The sequence below is a fragment of the Triticum aestivum genome, chromosome 1A (genome assembly GCF_018294505.1).
Source record: "Triticum aestivum cultivar Chinese Spring chromosome 1A, IWGSC CS RefSeq v2.1, whole genome shotgun sequence".
Taxonomy (NCBI): domain Eukaryota; kingdom Viridiplantae; phylum Streptophyta; class Magnoliopsida; order Poales; family Poaceae; genus Triticum; species Triticum aestivum.
In genome coordinates this window covers 29376886-29390131 of record NC_057794.1, presented here as the reverse complement: position 1 = coordinate 29390131, position 13246 = coordinate 29376886, and the positions used below count along the sequence as shown (strand labels likewise).

Sequence of the window (13246 nt, the reverse complement as noted above, 5' to 3'; positions counted from 1 at the left end):
AATGCCGCCGCGCTTTGCCTCCGCCCGGTCCGGAGGTCGGCAACGTAGGAGTACTTACGTGTTCCCTTGAGGCCCTGGTGGCGGCAGGCACGGCACGAAGCTCACGCTGCGGCCAGGAGCCCATCACCTTCGCATCTTTCGTATTCGTGTGGTGCGGTGTCATGCATTTAGCCGTTTAGCCGTACCAGATGGGATCGACTGGACCCGCTGCTATGCGATGCAATCAGTGTGTGTGTGCCGCACGCAGGCTGGTGGGGGGTACGGTACAGGGTACCCGTGGCCGGCTCCACCGGCGGCAAACCCACCATGTGTTTGTCCATGTGCGTCGTGCCCACCACCACCGAGAACGCATCAGGTGCGCCCACAACACTGCACGTGTGGTGCTACCGATGCACCAGATACCCGTGTAAGACTTTAAAAAATATATGTTCCGTGAATGTGCTATTTTTTTCTTGTGGACATGTAAAGAGGATGTGGTCAGAAAACGAGTTAAAACAAGCAAAATCGCTAAGTCAGTACTCCCTCCGTTTCTTTTTAGACTGCATATAAGATTTGGTCAAAGTCAAACTTTGTTAACTTTGACTAAGTTTATAGAAAAAAATATCAAGATTCATAATATAAAATCAATATATTACCAGATGCATCATGAAATGTATTTTCATACTTTATAGTTATAGTATTATAGATGTTTATATTTTTCAATATAAATTTGGTCAAATATCGTGTAGTTTGACTTTGACCAAATCTTATATGCAGAGTAAAAAGAAACGGAGGGAATACAATCAGTTAGACACCAGCCTAAAAACGGTGTTTTTTTTTAAATCTTAACAAGCTATGATGGCTCCTGCCAACCTAGCAAAATGTGATTGTTTTCTACTTTCTCCGTTCTTAAATATTTGTCTTTTCTAGATATTTCAACAAGTGACTACATATGGAGCAAAATGAGTAAATCTACACTCTAAAATATGTGTATATACATTCGTATGTGATAGTCCATTTGAAATCTCTAAAAAGACAAATATTTTGGAACGGAGGGAGTAGCAAATATGTTTCTACTCCCTCTGTTCCTAAATATTTGTCTTTCTAGACATTTCAAATGACTACTACATACAGATATATGTAGACATATTTTAGAGTGTAGATTCACTCATTTTGCTCCGTATGTAGTCACTTGTTGAAATGCCTAGAAAGACAAGTATTTAGGAACGGAGGGAGTATAATTTACTGTACCGTGCATCTACTATCTATTACCACTATAAAAGGAAGAGAAGGGCAGATCCAAACAATTACATTCATCCATCGTCAAAATCTAATGACCTTTAATCATTCTGTGTTTAACGCTATCAACCACGCAATAAGCCACGGTCTATCGATGCCCTGCAGTAAAAAAGAAAGGAAACCGCCCACTCGCACGACCTCCTCCTTCTCCCGCATGACCTCCTCCTCCTCCCGCAGCCGCGTCGTTCGCCTCCCGCCGTCGCGCCCTTCACCGCCTCCTCGCGCCGCCGGAGCCACGGGAAGCGGCCGCGGGTCGCCGGGAGCCTCCCCAGCCGCACGGCCTCCTCCTCCTCCCCAGCCGCGGCTCGTCGGGAGCCTCCCCTGCCGCCGGAGCAGCCCCGCCGTAGCTTGGCCGCCGCCACTCCACCTCCACCACTCGCCCCCGCCGCGGGAGCCGTCGTGGGATAGCCGGAGCCACCGCGGGAGCCGCCTTGGGACAGCCGGAGCCGCCGTGGGCGTGAGCTGCCGTCCCGTCCATCCTCTCCCACCTCCCGCCCATCCCGCCCTCCGCTCACCGATCCTCTTCTCCGCCGCCCGCCTTCCTCTGCTCCTCCTCTGCCGCCGACGATCTCATCCGAGCCAGTAAGTTTTCTTTACATTCAAGTGTGCATTGTTTGAACAACATGTTTGTGGTTCTGTTCTTTCCACACAAGATAATCTGTTACATACATGATCCTTCTGGCTATGATTATTTTAGTGCATACATACATGATCCTTCCACACAGCAGGAACAATTATTCTGGAATAATTGCCGTATGTGAATTATCATGATCCAACGCCAATGCCACACTCAGCGCTAAAAGGGTTACAGTTTATGAGGACATATTGAATTAGTGAGGATTTCAGAAATTTGTAGTCCAAGCAACTCATACATTTGAAGTTTTGTTGCTTACCTTCCCATCCCATTTTGTGCTATGCTCCTGAAGTTGCCTAACTACAGGAAAAGGAGGCCAAAGTTTTGCTATATGGGTTATCCAAAATAGTATCGGCAGCGATGTTTTGTTTTGTCACAACTACTCAAATATATAATCTAAATAATCTAAATATATAATCTGCACATTGTAGTTTGAGTTAAAGAATACCACATTGTAGTTTCAATTAAAAATAAAAAAAACCACGTGTTTTGTTGTTTCAAGAGATTGAGTCATGGGTTGTGAGCAAGCATTATATATTGACATGAAAGGTGGATCTATTTAGATCATGAAGGTTTGCGCACTGTGATGCAAAGGCCGTATGCATCGACAAGGTGAAGGTGGGAAGGTGGGGCTTACCGGGATGGGTTGAGAGGAGGCAGTGGAGAGAGGAAATGGGAGAGGCGGATGGTGAATATAGGATGTTGATAGAATAGATGAATTTGCGCGTGCAGGTTATCTGTTCCAAGGTCTGCTCGGGGTATGCAGCCTTGTTGGAACTACTGGAGTTGGAATCTTCAAAGTTTGAGTTTAATCCTTTCTAATCAATGAATGTTATTGATGGAATTTTCCAACTTTGTTCTCGACTATATGGAACCTCTTGCTACTAAATTGAAGTACCAATCATGGCTCTTGGGTCTTCTGTACATGTATGTGTACATTACTTACTAATGGTATATGCACTAGACCTTTCTGTATAGGATGACCCATTTCCAGGCATAGGCATACAAAGGTTTCAATTTTGAAATTTGGCAGGCTTAATTAAAGAATTCAATTTCCTCCTATTTTTGTATGAACAATGTATGTGCCTCTTAGAAGATGTCTTTCTATTCATACAAAGTACTATTTTGTGTGTGTCATGCATAGCCAAGACAACCTAACTATCTGATCTTTGGGATGCTAATTTGTGCACACACAATAAAAACCAGCAGCAACGACAATGATTCCTGTAAAGATCAATACCTGCTACATCTTCATTGTTTCCTTTGATAATGAATTCTTGCTACAGCTACAGTGGATCCTGTGATGCATTGCGAGGCCTGCAACAGCTTCGATTTTTAACATTTTTAGTTTTAGTCCAGCAATGAAACGCATGTTTCTATCTAAATTTTCTTCCTCTGTTGATCACCAGGTTCCTGAAGCATTGTATTTCCAGTTAAAGGATGTAGTGATGTTACAGAGGAGCGCGCGGCTGGCCGGCCTATGTGATGTTCCTGCCTGCGGCTGCCACCAGGCTGTGCATGCGGCTTGCTTTGTTCAGGTCCTCTCAATTTCAGGAGAGGAAGTGAACTCGATTAATACTGTCAATTTTGGAAGCATTTTTTGTGATTCTGGTTCAGCATGGATAATGCTGTTTAGGACTGTAAACATTGTCATGGTTAATTTTAGTTGCTAGATGGAAAAGCAGTGCTACAAATTTTAGAACTAGGACGTCGTTTTCCACGGTTCTACCAAGTTATTTGCATTGTACAGTCACAGTTCTAAGCTTAATCTTATTAGTTCTGTAGCATTGCAGATCAGTGTCTTTTTTCCTAGCAGATCAATACCTTTGGTCGGATTTAGCTTATTTGATAGTGAACAAAACATAAATGGTGTGAATATAACGAATAATTACGCGGTGTGACCTATCAAAACTATTAATGTGAATTTTTCAGTTCTCATTTTTACACTTTTTATTCTTCCCTTGAGATCCACTGTTTGCTCTTCTAACAGTATAATACTAGCTGTGCACTTGCAGCCCCTTTCAGTTGAGCTGGGTCCTGGTATCCTCGGGAACATTTTTTAGGGAATCCAGGTAAGCTCAGCATGATAAATTGATAATCAGTCCATTCCATTGATTTACTCTTTATCTGTGTCACTTGTCACAACCTCGTTCCTGTTAAATTTGAAGCGCCCACTAAAAACTATTGCTATTAGATCTAAAGACGATGCACTCTGGGAATTTAAGTGAAAAAAGTTGGGTAATGCATTTAGCATATTTTAACTGTGAACGAGGGACATTCCTGTTAATCTTTGGAAGGCCCTCTAAAATATCTCCTTTTATTATTTGCTTCAGCTGTTGGAGATGTTCTCGCAGTCGGAGATCTATATGATGTAAGTTCTTATGATGTTGAATTTTCTTTTATGGATATTACTGTACAGAGGATAGCAGCTTTGGGCCTGTGTGCACATGCTAATGTTCGCTGACTCTATTGTAGACTGTCTTCGAGAACAATTTGATGAACCACAGTGTCGCCCTTCCACCTGGTTCTATGGGGAAAGTAAATTACGTCGCTTCAGCTGTTCAATACAGCCTATAGGTTAGTGGAAGCTATCACTTTATTCCAATTTCTATTTTATCTGCATGTGTTCTACCCATGCTTAACTTTATTTGAAACACTACTCTTGTCATGTATGCAGGATACAGTGCTAGAGTTAGAATTTCAGGGCATGAAAAAGCAATTTACTATGCTTCAGGTAAGAAAGTTATTTCATACAACTCTTTTTAGGAAAGTTGGTACTCCCTCTGTAACTTCTTATAAGATCTTTTAGAGTCCATGATAGTGTCAAAAAACGTTTTATTTTAAATTACAGAGGCAGTAGCTTATTGTGTTGAACTTATTGAACAGCAGTCATGGCATGTGTATACACCAAGACTTGTTGCATCAAAGCTTTTTGCGGATACACCTCTTCTTACAGGACAACTTTGTGTACAACTTATCTTTAGCTTCAATTTCCATAATAAAATGTATTCTTTTGTTTTATCATCATGGTTTCTCTTCTTACGTAACCAAACATTCTCAGATGTTAGTTTCTTATTGCCCTCTGAGTCCATTAAATCTTAGTCTTATCTATTTTGTGATGGTCCCAGCGTGTGCTTGATGCATCCCTTGGTTCTTGGAGGAGCATGTGCTATTCCTAGTGCTTTTGGTCGTGGAAAAACTGTTATTAGTCAGGCACTTTCCAAGGTGATCACTAATTCTCCATTCTTTACTGCCCTGATGTAATAGCTCTAGAGAATTGCTCCTTCCATATATTTCTTGGTGGCATCTATATACTGACTGTTGAGTTTAACAATCTCTGTAGTACTCCAGTTCTGAAGCTGTGGTTTATGTGAGATGTGGTGAAAGGACAAATGAGATGGCTGGGGTTCTCATGGACTTGCCCCAATTGACAATGACGTTGCTCAACGGACGTGAAGAGTTTGTCATGAAAAGAACAACATTGGTTTCTAACGTGTCTAACATGCCCATCGCTGCTCATGAAGCCTCCATTTATACAGGTAAAGGTGTAATGCCTTGATAGCTGTGGAAGTAAAAGGGATTTATTGATCAAGCTGGCTGCTACCTCTTGAGCACTGCGTTGGTTTTCCCTTGAAGAGAAAAAGGATGATGCAACAAAGTAGCGTAAGTATTTCCCTCAGTTTTTGAGAACCAAGGTATCACTTTAGTAGAGGCTACGCGCGAGTCCCTCGCACCTGTACAAAACAAATAAATTCTCGCAACCAACGCGATAAGGGGTTGTCAATCCCTACACGGTTACTTACGAGAGTGAGATCTGATAGATATGATAAGATAATATTTTTGGTATTTTTATGATAAAGATGCAAAGTAAAATAAAAGGCAACGAAAATAACTAAGTATTGGAAGATTAATATGATGAAGATAGACCCGGGGGCCATAGGTTTCACTAGTGGTTTCTTTCAAGAGCATAGGTATTTTACGGTGGGTGAACAAATTACTGTTGAGCAATTGACAGAATTGAGTATAGTGTTGGGTAACGTAGTAATTTTAAAAAAAATTCTACGCACACGCAAGATCATGGTGATGCATAGCAATGAGAGGGGAGAGTGTGATCTACGTACGCTTGTAGATCGACAACGGAAGCGTTAGCACAACGTGGTTGATGTAGTCGTACGTCTTCACGGCCCGACCGATCAAGCACTGAAACTACGGCACCTCCGAGTTCTAGCACACGTTCAGCTCGATGACGATCCCCGGACTCCGATCCAGCAAAGTGTCGGGGAAGAGTTTCGTCAGCACGACGGCGTGGTGACGATCTTGATGTACTACTGTCGCAGGGCTTCGCCTAAGCTCCGCTACAATATTATCGACGACTATGGTGGAAGGGGGCACCGCACACGGCTAAGAATATGATCACGTGGATCAACTTGTGTCCCTAGGGGTGCCCTTTGCCTCCGTATATAAAGGATCAAAGGGGGGGGGGGGTGTGGCCGGCCAGGAGAGGGCGCGCCAGGAGGAGTCCTACTCCCTCCGGGAGTAGGATTCCCCCCTTTCCTATTTCTATTCGGACTAGGGGGGGAGGGGCGTGCGGCCCATCCCTGGCCACCTCTCCTCTCTTCCACTACGGCCCACTAAGGCCCATATACCTCCCGGGGGGTTCCGGTAACCTCCCGGTACTCCGGTAAAATCCCGATTTCACCCGGAACACTTCCGATATCCAAATATAGGCTTTCAATATATCAATCTTTATGTCTCGACCATTTCGAGACTTCTCGTCATGTCCCCGATCCTATCCGGGACTCCGAACTCCTTCGGTACATCAAAACTCATAAACTCATAATATAACTGTCATCGAAACATTAAGCGTGCGGACCCTACGGGTTCGAGAACAATGTAGACATGACCGAGACACGTCTCCGGTCAATAACCAATAGCAGAACCTGGATGCTCATATTGGCTCCTACATATTCTATGAAGATCTTTATCGGTCAGACCGCATAACAACATACATTGTTCCCTTTGTCATCGGTATGTTACTTGCCCGAGATTCGATCGTCGGTATCTTAATACCTAGTTCAATCTCGTTACCAGCAAGTCTCTTTACTCGTTCTTTAATACATCATCTCACAACTAACTCATTAGTTGCAATGCTTGCAAGCCTTATGTGATGTGTATTACCGAGAGGGTCCAGAGATACCTCTCCGACAATCGGAGTGACAAATCCTAATCTCGAAATACGCCAACCCAACATGTACCTTTGGAGACACTTGTAGATCACCTTTATAATCACCCAATTACGTTGTGACGTTTGGTAGCACACAAAGTGTTCCTCCGACAAACGGGAGTTGCATAATCTCATAGTCATAGGAACATGTATAAGTCATGAAGAAAGCAATAACAACATACTAAACGATCGGGTGCTAAGCTAATGGAATGGGTCATGTCAATCAGATCATTCACCTAATGATGTGATCCCGTTAATCAAATAACAACTCTTTGTCCATGGTTAGGAAACATAACCATCTTTGATTAACGAGCTAGTCTAGTAGAGGCATACTAGTGACACTCTGTTTGTCTATGTATTCACACATGTATTATGTTTCCAGTTAATACAATTTTAGCATGAATAATAAACATTTATCATGATATAAGGAAATAAATAATAACTTTATTATTGCCTCTAGGGCATATTTCCTTCAGTCTCCCACTTGCACTAGAGTCAATAATCTAGATCACATCTCCATGTGATTTAACATCAATAGTTCACATCTTTATGTGATTGGTTCACATCTCCATGTGACTAACACCCAAAGGGTTTACTAGATTCAATAATCTAGTTCACATCGCTATGTGATTAAGACCCAAAAAGTGATCATGTTTTGCTTGTGAGAGAAGTTTAGTCAACGAGTCTGCCACATTCAGATCCGCATGTATTTTGCAAATTTCTATGTCAACAATGCTCTGCATGGAGCTACTCTAGCTAATTGCTCCCACTTTCAATATGTATCCAGATTGAGACTTAGAGTCATCTGGATCAGTGTCAAAACTTGCATCGACGTAACCCTTTACGACGAACCTTTTGTCACCTCCGTAATCGAGAAACATATCCTTATTCCAGAAGGATAATTTTGACCGCTGTCCATTGATCTACTCCTAGATCACTATTGTACTCCCTCTCTTAACACAACGTATGGTATACAATAGATCTGGTACACAGCATGACATACTTTATAGAACCTATGACTGAGGCATAGGGAATGACTTTCATTCTCTTTCTATCTTCTGCCGTGGTCGGGCTTTGAGTCTTACTCAACTTCACACCTTGTAACACAGGCAAGAACTCTTTCTTTGACTGCTTCATTTTGAACTACTTCAAAATCTTGTCAAGGTTTGTACTTATTGAAAAAAACTTATCAAGCGTCTTGATCTATCTCTATAGATCTTGATGCTCAATATGTAAGCAGCTTCACCGAGGTCTTTCTTTGAAAAACTCCTTTCAAACACTCCTTTATGCTTTGCAGAATAATTCTACATTATCTCTGATCAACAATATGTCATTCACATATACTTAACAGAAATGATGTAGTGCTCCCACTCACTTTCTAGTAAATACAAGCTTCACCGCAAGTCTGTATAAAACTATATGCTTTGATCAACTTATCAAAGCGTATATTCCAACTCTGAGATGCTTGCACCAGTCCATAAATGGATCGCTGGAGCTTGCATATTTTGTTAGCACCTTTAGGATTGACAAAGCCTTCTTGTTGCATCACATACAACTCTTCTTTAATAAATCCATTAAAGAATGCAGTTTTGTTTATCCATTTGCCAAATTTCATAAAATGCGGCAATTGCTAACATGATTCGGACAGACTTAAGCATAGATACGAGTGAGAAACTCTCATCGTAGTCAACACCTTGAACTTGTCGAAAACTTTTGCGACAATTCTAGCTTTGTAGATAGTAACACTACTATCAGTGTCCGTCCTCCTCTTGAAGATCTATTTATTATCAATGGCTTGCCGATCATCGGGCAAGTCCACCAAAGTCCACACTTTGTTCTCATACATGGATCCTATCTCAGATTTCATGGCCTCAAGCCATTTATCGGAATCTGGGCTCATCATCGCTTCCTCATAGTTTGTAGGTTCGTCATGGTCAAGTAACATGACCTCCAGAATAGGATTACCGTACCACTCTGGTGCGGATCTCACTCTGGTTGACCTACGAGGTTTGGTAGTAACTTGATCCGAAGTTACATGATCATCATCATTATCTTCCTCACTAATTGGTGCAGCAGTCAAAGGAACAGATTTCTGTGATGAACTACTTTCCAATTATGGAGCAGGTACAGTTACCTCATCAAGTTCTACTTTCCTCCCACTCACTTCTTTCGAGAGAAACTCCTTCTCTAGAAAGGATCCATTCTTAGCAACGAATGTCTTGCCTTCGGATCTGTGATAGAAGGTGTACCCAACTGTCTCCTTTGGGTATCCTATGAAGACATATTTCTCCGATTTAGGTTTGAGCTTATTAGGATGAAACTTTTTCATATAAGCATCGCAACCCCAAACTTTAAGAAACGACAACTTTGGTTTCTTGCCAAACCACAGTTCATAAGGCGTCGTCTCAATGGATTTTGATGGTGCCCTATTTAACGTGAATGCAGCTGTCTCTAATGCATGACCCCAAAACGATAGTGGTAAATTGGTAAGAAACATCATAGATTGTACTATATCCAATAAAGTACGGTTATGATGTTCGGACACACCATTATGCTGTGGTGTTCCAGGTGGCATGAATTTGTGAAACTATTCCACATTGTTTTAATTGAAGACCAAACTCGTAACTCAAATATTCATCTCCGCGATCAGATCATGGAAACCTTATCTTCTTGTCACGATGATTTTCCACGTCACTCTGAAATTCTTTGAACTGTTCAAATGTTTCAGACTTATGTTTCATCAAGTAGATATCCCCATATCTGCTCAAATCATCTGTGAAGGTCAGAAAATAATGATACCTGCTGCAAGCCTTAATATTCATCACACCACATACATCAGTATGTATGATTTCCAACAAATCTATTGCTTGCTTCATTGTTCCGGAGAACGGCGTTTTAGTCATCTTGCCCATAAGGCATGGTTCGCAAGCATCAAGTGATTCATAATCAAGTGATTCTAAAAGCCCATCAGCATGGAGTTTCTTCATGTGCTTTACACCAATATGACCTAAACGGTAGTGCCAGAAATAAGTTGCGCTATCATTATTAACTTTGCATCTTTTGGTTTCAATATTATGAATATGTGTATCACTACGATCGAGATCCAATGAACTTGTTTCATTGGGTGTATGACCATCGAAGGTTTTATTCATGTAAACAGAACAACAATTATTCTCTGATTTTAATGAATAACCGTATTGCAATAAACATGATCAAATCATATTCATGCTCAACGCAAAAACCAAATAACACTTATTTAGGTTCAACACTAATCCCGAAAGTATAGGGGAGTGTGCGATGATGATCATATCAATCTTGGAACTACTTCCAACACACATCATCACTTCACCCTTAACTAGTCTCTGTTTATTCTGCAACTCCTGTTTCGAGTTACTACTCTTAGCAACTGAACCAGTATCAAATACCGAGGGGTTGCTATAAACACTAGTAAAGCACACATCAATAACATGTATATCCAATATACCTTTGTTCACTTTGCCATCCTTCTTATCCGCCAAATACTTGGGGTAGTTCCGCTTCCAGTGACCAGTCCCTTTGCAGCAAAAGCACTTAGTCTCAGGCTTAGGTCCAGACTTGGGCTTCTTCACTTGAGTAGCAACTCGCTTGCCGTTCTTCTTAAAGTTCCCCTTCTTCCCTTTGCCCTTTTCTTGAAACTAGTGGTCTTGTCAACCATCAACACTTGATGTTTTTCTTGATTTCTCCCTTTGTTGATTTCAGCATCACGAAGAGCTTGGGAATCGTTTCCGTTATCCCTTGCATATTATAGTTCATCACGAAGTTCTACTAACTTGGTGATGGTGACTAGAGAATTCTGTCAATCACTATCTTATCTGGAAGATTAACTCCCACTTGATTCAAGCGATTGTAGTACCTAGACAATCTGAGCACATGCTCACTAATTGAGCGATTCTCCTCCATCTTTTAGCTATAGAACTTGTTGGAGACTTCATATCTCTCAACTCGGGTATTTGCTTGAAATATTAACTTCAACTTCTGGAACATCTCATATGCTTCATGACGTTCAAAACGTCTTTGAAGTCCCGATTCTAAGCCGTTAAGCATGGTGCACTTAAATTATCAAGTAGTCATCATATTGAGCTAGGCAAACGTTCATAATGTCTGCATCTGCTCTGCAGTAGGTCTGTCACCTAGCGGTGCATCAAGAACATAATTCTTCTGTGCAGCAATGAGGATAAACCTCAGATCACGGATTCAATCCGCATCATTGCTACTAACATCTTTCAACACAATTTTCTCTAGGAACATATCAAAATAAACATATGAAAGCAACAACGCGAGCTATTGATCTACAACATAGATATGCTAATACTACCAGGACTAAGTTCATGATAAATTAAAGTTCAATTAATCATATTACTTAAGAACTCCCACTTAGATAGACATCCCTCTAATCTTCTAAGTGATCACGTGATCCATATCAACTAAACCATGTCCGATCATCACGTGAGATGGAGTAGTTTCAATGGTGAACATCACTATGTTGATCATATCTACTATATGATTCACGCTCGACCTTTCGGTCTCCGTGTTCCGAGGCCATATCTGTATATGCTTGGCTCATCAAGTATAACCTGAGTATTCCGCGTGTGCAACTGTTTTGCACCCGTTGTATTTAAACGTAGAGCCTATCACACCCGATCATCACGTGGTGTCTCAGCACGAAGAACTTTCGCAACGGTGCATACTCAGGGAGAACACTTCTTTATAATTAGTGAGAGATCATCTTAAAATGCTACCGTCAATCAAAGCAAGATAAGATGCATAAAAGATAAACATCACATGCAATCAATATAAGTGATATGATATGGCCATCATCATCTTGTGCTTGTGATCTCCATCTTCGAAGCACCGTCATGATCACCATCGTCACCGGCGCGACACCTTGATATCCATCATAGCATCGTTGTCGTCTCGCCAATCTTATGCTTCTACGACTATCGCTACCGCTTAGTGATAAAGTAAAGCATTACAGGGCGATTGCATTGCATACAATAAAGCGACAACCATATGGCTCCTGCCAGTTGCCGATAACTCGGTTACAAAACATGATCATCTCATAAAATAAAATTTAGCATCATGTATTGACCATATCACATCACAACATGCCCTGCAAAAACAAGTTAGACGTCCTCTACTTTGTTGTTGCAAGTTTTACGTGGCTGCTACGGGCTTAAGCAAGAACCAATCTTACCTATGCATCAAAACCACAACGATAGTTTGTCAAGTTGGTGCTGTTTTAACCTTCGCAAGGACCGGGCGTAGCCACACTCGGTTCAACTAAAGTTGGAGAAACTGTCACCCGCTAGCCACCTTTGTGCAAAGCACGTCGGGAGAACCGGTCTCGCGTAAGCGTACGCGTAATGTCGGTCCGGGCCGCTTCGTCCAACAATACCGCCGAACCAAAGTATGACATGCTGGTAAGCAGTATGACTTATATCGCCCACAACTCACTTGTGTTCTACTCGTGCAAATAACATCAACACATAAAACCTAGGCTCGGATGCCACTGTTGGGTAACATAGTAATTTCAAAAAATTTCCTACGCACACGCAAGATCATGGTGATGCATAGCAACGAGAGGGGAGAGTGTGATCTACGTACCCTTGTAGATCGACAACGGAAGCGTTAGCACAACGTGGGTGATGTAGTCGTACGTCTTCACGGCCTGACCGATCAAGCACCGAAACTATGGCACCTCCGAGTTCTAGCACACGTTCAGCTCGATGACAATCCCCGGACTCTAATCCAGCAAAGTGTCAGGGAAGAGTTCCGTCAGCACGACGACGTGGTGACGATCTTGATGTACTACCGTCGCAGGGCTTCGCCTAAGCTCCGCTACAATATTATCGAGGACTATGGTGGAAGGGGGCACCGCACACGGCTAAGAATATGATCACATGGATCAACTTGTGTCCCTAGGGGTGCCCTCTGCCTCCGTATATAAAGGATCAAAGGGGGGGTGTGGCCGGCCAGGACAGGGCGTGCCAGGAGGAGTCCTACTCCCTCCAGGAGTAGGATTCCCCCCCTTTCCTAGTTGGAATAGGATTCGGGAGGGGGGAAAGAAGAGA

The 13246-nt window shown here is 42.2% G+C and overlaps 1 pseudogene; it reads left to right on the top strand.

The window, feature by feature from the left end:
- The first annotated feature begins 4117 nt into the window (after positions 1-4117).
- LOC123080322 (V-type proton ATPase catalytic subunit A-like) lies at positions 4118-5471 on the top strand (annotated as a pseudogene).
- The last annotated feature ends 7775 nt before the right edge of the window (positions 5472-13246 follow it).